The sequence below is a fragment of the Aythya ferina genome (assembly GCF_964211825.1).
Source record: "Aythya ferina genome assembly, chromosome: 26".
Lineage (NCBI taxonomy): Eukaryota > Metazoa > Chordata > Aves > Anseriformes > Anatidae > Aythya > Aythya ferina.
The window spans coordinates 4890316-4898366 of NC_140324.1; the positions used below are offsets into that span (position 1 = coordinate 4890316).

Here is an 8051-nt window from a genome sequence, read left to right on the forward strand (position 1 = left end):
TAAATGACATCATTACCAAAGTGCTATTTAGAATTATTGCTCTGCAGACCTTCTTCAGATCCTGTTTGCAATCATCTATTCCAGCAGAGTCATATACTAACCTGTTGCCAAGAAGGTGGCCTAATATGTTAGTATCTTGTCTGAGATTGGAATGCCACTGACTTGCCAGAAAGCTTCCCATAGCACCTTTGCTCTGTCTTCATACTATAACTTAAATAAAGACCATAGGATCTAGTTCAACAACATTTTGTTTTCTTAATAACATTTGTTATCAACTGCATAAAACGTTTCTGTGCCCTGGGTTTCTTCCACATGACGTAAGGCTCATGGATTTCTGGACCAGAACTGAGAAACGGTTTGAAAACTTCTGTTTGATCACAAATTAAGCCTCGTAATTCATTCTTTATTAAAAACAGCCCCAGATCACAGTTTCCAGACTCCACAATGGGTTCATAGAGTTGCCATGGGCCTTGCTCAGGGTCCAGGAATTCAAGCTCCACTTGCGTTAGAGCACGTTGCAGCCTCTTCAGCGTGATCTCAGATGGCACCACTTGATAATTGCTGGCCTGCAAGATACTGGAGGGAACAGGGTGGAAGGCCTCTTTCTCCTTCTCTCTTTGGATAACCTTTCCAGCATCTTTCCATTCAATTTGGAAGTGCTGCTGAAAGCCTAGTAGAGGGCAGATTGGATTGGGGCCACAGAAGGTCCCAGGGTGTTGCCAGCAGGGTGCTGCTGCTCCCAAGGCAAAGACAAAAACAGTTACTGCAGGCAAAGGAGCTCTAGGAAACACTCATTATCATCCATGGACACTTGGAAAGTTTGTTTCAAGCAAGCAGGGGCAAATCTGCTACCTCAAGCCCATTGGTTTTAGGAAGCAGATAGTAAAATAAGCTGAAATGTTCGCTCTCTCAGGAGTACTGCTAAATCTGGGAGCCCACTGTCCTCTTGATCTTTTCATATACTGTTTGATGAAATTCTACCAGCGGCCTGGGTACATTTCCAAGGAACTCATGAGTTCTGGGAAGGCATTACACAGCTACACTGTAACCATTCATGACCTGTGCTCAGTACTGGCTTGGTTCCTCCTCAAATCCACAAGATTCTGCAAGGAAAACATTCTTTCCACTTCAAGTAAGCTTCTCCATCCTGAAACCAGTCTGGTTCAACACCCAACCTCTTCTTGCCCTGCACTCACCCCAAAACATCAGAAAGACAAGGTTCCTAGTGGAAGGGCTTCCATCATGAGAAAACTACTGTAACACCTAATATATTTGGTCTCCCTCAATTCTACATCTGTTTTATTTTTTTTTTTTTCAGGTAAGAAATAAAGGAAAAGCAGTTGTTAATATTACTTATCCTACCTATAGCTGCTAATGCAGTATGAAAGTTTTATACTCGTCATTTTCTAAACCTTTAATATTTGCAGTGGAAAGATAAGGCCTGGTTGGCAAAGTCTGCATTTCGCATCAAAAGAAACTGAGGTTAAAAAAAGAAAAAGGTGATAATCCTGGGGAGCTGGAGAGCAGAAAACGAAATGGTTGGTATTTCGGGACAAGAACCATTTTGAATTCAGGTGTTTAGGCCAATGGGAATGTGAACCTCTCATGTAAGCCATGTAGCCACATTATATGACTAAACACAAGTTCTTACATGTATAACCTTCAGAAAGCTTTAGACACCCTCCCACAACAAAACCCAAAGGGCAACACACCTAGTTATTGGATTGCTTAGATTATTTCATTTTTAAGACAAGTGCCAAATTAACAGACTTCTCCCACAGCAGGAAGGTTTAACTTGGAAGGATTTACTTTATATGTAGAGAATACAAGTATGTTATTCACTTAAACAATTAACAAAGAAAAAGACAGGCTGGGACTTAAAAAAACATAACATTTTTCAAATAATTTGTTCTCTGAATATGCTCTTTACAAAAAACAACCTCACATTTAACCTTGAGCAAGTTACCTTCCCTAAAAGTTAAAAACATGTGTGTAAAGCAGTAATGCTTTGAGAAGAAAGCAAGCTGTTACCACATCAGAAGTCTTGTTGCTAAATCTCAAAGTATTTATAAACTTAAATGAGACACGAGGGATAACCTGAAAATTCACCACTCTTCTATTTTCTCCACTAAAACTGAAGGAGACGCACAGGTCCACAAGAGTCAAACACACATCAAAACCCTTTGTGAAGCACTGGATTTTACATTATACCGAAATAACCTCACTGCTTCTCCATCTGCCTAGGATAACTGCCAGAAATTAAAACAAAGAAACATGCACACTCTTTGTAGTTAATCAAGAGCTTCAAAATTTGTTTTTAAGCTGAGATACAACAACATCTGTTTTGAAGAAATCCCATTTAAAGAAATGGTGATGCCCCTTTAGAAACAGAATATTTTTAACAAGTCTGTTTCTTCCATAACTCCTACAAGAGGCAGACTTAATAAGCAACAGATACTCTCAGATGTCTTCTTGAATATACCTATCAATTCCAGCAAATTTTCCTTGGACTTTGAAAGCCATGCCTTTTTGCTAACAATCTGACTTCTGTGGTCATTTAAAGAGAAGTACCTCACTTCACCTAGCACTTTTGCAGACAAAAACTGCAAAAAGTGAGAAGCTCTGTTCTTAAGAAGATTTTTCCCCTATATAATTTCATTGCATTCAGATTCTGTGTTAACGTGGCATTGTTTAGGATAAACCATAAACTTCAGCTGTCTTCAAGGAGCGGAAGGTACAAAGGACTGTAATACATTTTGGAGGGAGGCATTATATATTTTATAGTGAAGTATTTTCAACTAGTACTTTAATATCAAGTTACTTTTTCATAGTTTATTAGCTTTTTAGTATTCACTTAGCTTAGTGAAAGAAAACTGGTTTGTAGTACAGAGTTTATAGCTGGTTTCATTTACTGGCTTTCATATGCTGCTGTTATCTTTTTAGGTCACTTGTCACCTTAATATCCAAGTACCTTTTCCATTCACGATCACAGAAGAAATATCAAGATCTTCTCCTCCTTTTCCTTCATTGTTTTAAACTACTGATCCATGACGTGCTTCAGGAATATTTTTATAGCCAGAGGGCAATTGAACCTGCAGTAAATCAGTCGAAACAGAAATATTACACAATTTGCTGAAGGATAACAATGTTCATATTCCACTGATAATGAATGATAACACTTTTCCATAAGTTTTCTATGCTACATTACATGTACTCCTGAAATCAAAGCTGAGCTGCATCAACTGATGTGCTTAGATTTCTGGCACCTTAGAGAAATTCTTTCATTTACACACTAATACTTCTCTGATGTCCTTTTAGCTCCTGAAAACATTCTGTGCATTAAAGGGCTTTTTAAAAATGACTTCGGTTTAATGCCACTTGACAGAGATCTTGTAATGTGATGTTAAAATACTTGTTATATAAATTTAAGCATTAAGGACTAAAGTCCATAAAGTTATAATAATAAAAAAGTCTTTATTTCCCTCTTACTCAGAGCAGCCCTTTCTTCCAGTATTATTGTTCAGATAAAGCAGCCTGCCCAGCTAGTGATGCCTCTGTCTCACTACGGCTGGAAGTAAAGCTTTACTGACATTAGGGATTAATAGACTGCAGATCCTTAAATACACATGCTCCATTACTTTCAATCTAGTGCGTATTAGGACTGTGCCTTTTCATTCCACAATAGTCCAATAAATCCTTCGATATTTACTTAAAGGGTTTTTATGGTCCTTTTGTTTCATGAAGGCATTTATACGAGCTCTGATCTTACAACATTTGCATCATCACCCATTAATTTGTGAAAATTAAATAGAAATAAACAAAAATGGCTCCACAGCCTTCTTGCCCACATGCCTACTAAATGCTGCAATATTTGTTGGTCCAATAACTAGAGATGGAACAAAAACACAGCCAGCCCAACCACTCCCTGTCCCAACACTGCTACAGACATTCCAATAGGAAAAAGCTGAGGAAAGATTATAAAGTTCTGGGAAAAGATCCATTTTAGCTATTAATGCTCATTATCACATTTTCTAAGGTCTATAAAGCTTTTTAAAGATTATTTGGGATGAAGGAAGCTATAGAAATGTTATGATCCCAGAAGATCCTTCTAAACAAAGGCAAAACGTATGCTGCTATGAACCTGCATGAAGCTCTTGTGATTTATTTTTTTTCCTGTGCTATGTTAGCTTTCCTCTATGTCCCTCTTGTGGTAACTAGGCAGAACTGTAACATCTGCAATGGAATAGCTAATTTGTAGCCTTCAAACATTTATGCTTTGTTGCTGCATTTTTTGTGCATTTTTTAAATTAAGATTTTCTCTTTCGAGATTCTTTGATACTGTAATTTTCTCAGTGTATGTTGACAGGGGAACAGTTTTATTTAAAACAAAACAACACAAAAAACAACCTACAGGTACTCTTTGCTTTTCCATTTCCTATTATTCAATCTAGATAATCTAGGTAAAACTGCACGGGATTTTCATTTAAAGATTTGTTTAGAAAAGAGGCAAAAAAAAAAAAATAGATAAAATGAAGGACTTTTAAAATGACATGAGTTACCTTAACATTAAACAAAAATGGTGGAAATGTTCAAGTGTATATGTGCAGAAGTGGCAGAGCAGAAAGTGATAAAATTTGCATAATAAATTAACTGATTTTATTTCTCATCCTAAAATATGTTGACATACTGCACAACCATGGTACTTATTAGACAGACATCACTATCAGATGAGTAATGTGCAAGCATTCCTTAAGCATTCTTTGTCTAGAACACCTGATCTCCACTTCCTGTTTATTTTCCCCTAACCTGAATTGTTTTATCCCAGGATAAAAATATATATATATTTTTTTTTTTTAGCTGACTCTGGCATTTGAAATAGCAGTTTTGCAGATTCCTCACCCTCCATTTGATTGGCTCTGAGCCCTTCACGTCATCATGACACTTTCTAACACTATCTCCATGGCTTGGAGTTTGCAGAGACCAATCAGTTCACTCCTTTTCATAGCAGCTTGATTTCGGTCTTCTCTTGTGCACTCCTGACTGGAGGATGTTATCGAATCCCAGTGACAGTGTGTCTTGGAATGGAAATGAGTTTAAAGGAAAATTCTCTGGCACAGCCAATTATTTTGAGTCAGGAATGCATTATTTCTAGCAACAGCTAAACTGCTGTACACATCCCTTTTACACTTATAATCATCAGGAACCTTTATTATCAGCTCTTCAAGATAATCACCTTAAACTTTCTAGCTCATGCAAGCAAGCAGAAAACATCCTTTTCAAAACTGAATTCTATTCTCTTGGACAGCTTCTTATGGCTAAGTACGTCCTGTCAATTCTAGCTCCTAACCATGCGCACAAATGGTGAAGTGCCATCGTTCTCAGATAATGTGTTCTGGTTTTGTGAAGTGGTACCTTTTAAAATTTCATATTTTAAATGAAGTTTTACAGTCAGAGTGCCACCTCTCTGCATTAGCCCAGATTTAAAAGATAAAATTTTCATAAAGCATAGCTTACACACACACACACACACAAATAATAAAGGAAGCACTGTAGTATAGACTGCATACATACTTATCGTTAAGCATACCAAAGTAATACAAAGAGTTTCCAGCATGCAGTGATCTACGATTAAGTAATAATGTCATGAAATTCAAATGCATCCTTTCCCCAGGCCATTCCTCTGTATTGCTGTAAAGACTAATTACAGTCTTCCGTTTTTAAACACAGTAAGCAGGAACCCAATGGCCACAACTAATTGCCAGTTTGATCCCTTGTCAAAACATATCAACGTGAACTGCAGTCTTCTCACACCTGATGCACTGCGGTTTTACTTTTGACTTGTGTAGCAGGGGAACTGGACATACCGTGAGGTGGGGGATCTACAGAACCTCCTCACAGCCCTCTGGCTTCAGCACCTCAGACAGCAGCACGATCCCGTCCACGAACACAGCCAATGGGCACTGGTGCTTACCCATAAGAAGCTGAATTTACCTTCCGATGGCACAGTCAGTACAGGATCTACAATTTTCAGTGACCTCTCCAAAGAACTTCTCTTTAAAAGCATTCTTATTTTCTGTGTTATGTAGGGGACAGGGAAAAAAATCCAGCAGCACATCAAAACTTTGATCAGTTTCCAAAACTTCCGAGGATTCTTGTAAACTGGCCAGATATTGCAAGTGTATTCTGTTTATTCGTAAATAGGAGTTCATACCAAACAACCTACCCAATTTTACAAATTTCTTCTTCAGATTAGCTCTCATTTTCAAGTCAGATTCTATATTATCTAACAGTTAGTTTCTGGTTTGTTGTAAGAGAGCACTGATTCAGTTTATCTATGGATGCTTTCCAAGCAGATTATATGTGGGTTCTAATTTAATTGCTTTTCGACTTCAGCAATCAAGAGTCTCAACATTTGTACTGTCTTTTAACACTGATGGAATTACATGTGAGTACACGCTGACTTATCTTGATGTCACCATATTAAATTAGAGCTGACGTGACAGTCATAAGTCCACAATCAATTTTCCATTCTATCTTTTGATTTTAGTGGTATGTTTGATTAGCCTCTTTTAATCTGAATTCCGAATTAAGATACCTTTACGATAAGCTGTTGGTAGAGTCTATTCCTTCACAGAAGCTTAAAGCTTAAGATGAATTCAAACAAACTGTATGTAGAAGTGATGACTCCTGCATTCTCTCTACTTGTTTCTTTTCCCCTCCTCTAGTTGGTGCACTATTTTCCTAGGACAAAGATCCTTTTCAATCTTCATCTAGATCTTTTCAGCTTCACAGCTGCAAATCTGGTACGTTGCTTCCGTTCCAGGCTTTACCCTACACCAAAAGCAAGAACAAAATTGAAGTTACTTATATACTTGTATACTGATATATATTTGCATCTTAGCGGGGAAGGCTTTATTAGGGAAAAGGGACTGAGTACCTTAACCTTTCAAATCAATGCTTTTCACAACACTCAGGAGATACCTTAGAAGAGCTTTGGTTTGTGCTAATAATGTTGAAATGAGGGCACCCAAATCCCAAACTTGCTGTTTATTTATGGACTGAAGCATGTACTACTACTCATCTCTGCGCAGCCCAGTCCTTCATCTTCCAGAGAGCATCCATGGCCCACCCCACTGCATTCATCTCGTACCAATTCAGCCTTCAGACTATCACACAGTTATATTAGGTATCACAGGCATAATAGGTATTACAGCTGGAGCAGGCATTACCATAATACCAAATCCTTCTTAATCAGCACGTCTGTCTCAAAACTCTTAACACCCCTGCAGAGCAGCCTTGCCCAGACCGTGCCTCTGGTAGCAGACACCACACACCCCTTCAAACGGGGACATGAGGCAGGCTGCAGCAGCAGTTTCAAGCAGTATGGAGGGGATGAAGGCCCCAAGCTGTCCCCACACCTACCCCAGGCCCCTCACATTAACCTGATGGCACCGTGGGGGCACTACCTGGCTTTACACCCTGCAGCTGCTGCCTCTGCCAGGGCTGGCAGCCAGCACAGCCCTTCTTCTCCTCCCTGCAACCGTCCCGGGGCCCTTTGTGGAGAAGATGCCAGCCACCTCAGGGAAACTAATTTGCCACCTCAGGGTGATCCGCTCCCTCAGGGTGATACGTTGACACCTCAGGGCGATCTGCTACCTCAGGACGATCAATCCGCTCCCTCAGGGCGATCCAGTCCCTCAGGGAGATCTGCTGCCACCTCAGGGTGATCCACTCCCTCGGGGTGATCGATCTGCCCCCTCAGGGTGATCCACCGCCACCTCAGGGCAACCGATTCACCACCTCAGAGCGATCCACTCCCTCAGGGTGATTGATTTGCCACCTCAGGGCGATCGATCCGCTCCCTCGGGGTGACCTGCTCCCTCACGGCGACTGATCTGCTCCCTCAGGGCAATCGATCCACTCCCTCAGGACAATCGATCCACCCCTTCACGCCACCCAACCCCTCAGGGCGCCCTCCCCTCTCCCTCCCGACTTCTCCCCCCCCCTCAGCGTTCTCCCCCCCCCACACCCCACCCCGCCCCCTTCACCCC

General features: G+C 40.2%; 1 long non-coding RNA gene across 1 annotated transcript; it reads right to left on the reverse strand.

Annotated features, from left to right (window-relative positions):
- Nucleotides 1-5465: 5465 nt before the first annotated feature.
- LOC311424074 lies at nucleotides 5466-7925 on the reverse strand. Its single transcript, XR_014685987.1, has 2 exons — nucleotides 7443-7925; nucleotides 5466-6831 (listed from the first exon to the last, which is right to left on the reverse strand). It is a non-coding gene; the product is annotated as an uncharacterized lncRNA (long non-coding RNA).
- Nucleotides 7926-8051: the final 126 nt, after the last annotated feature.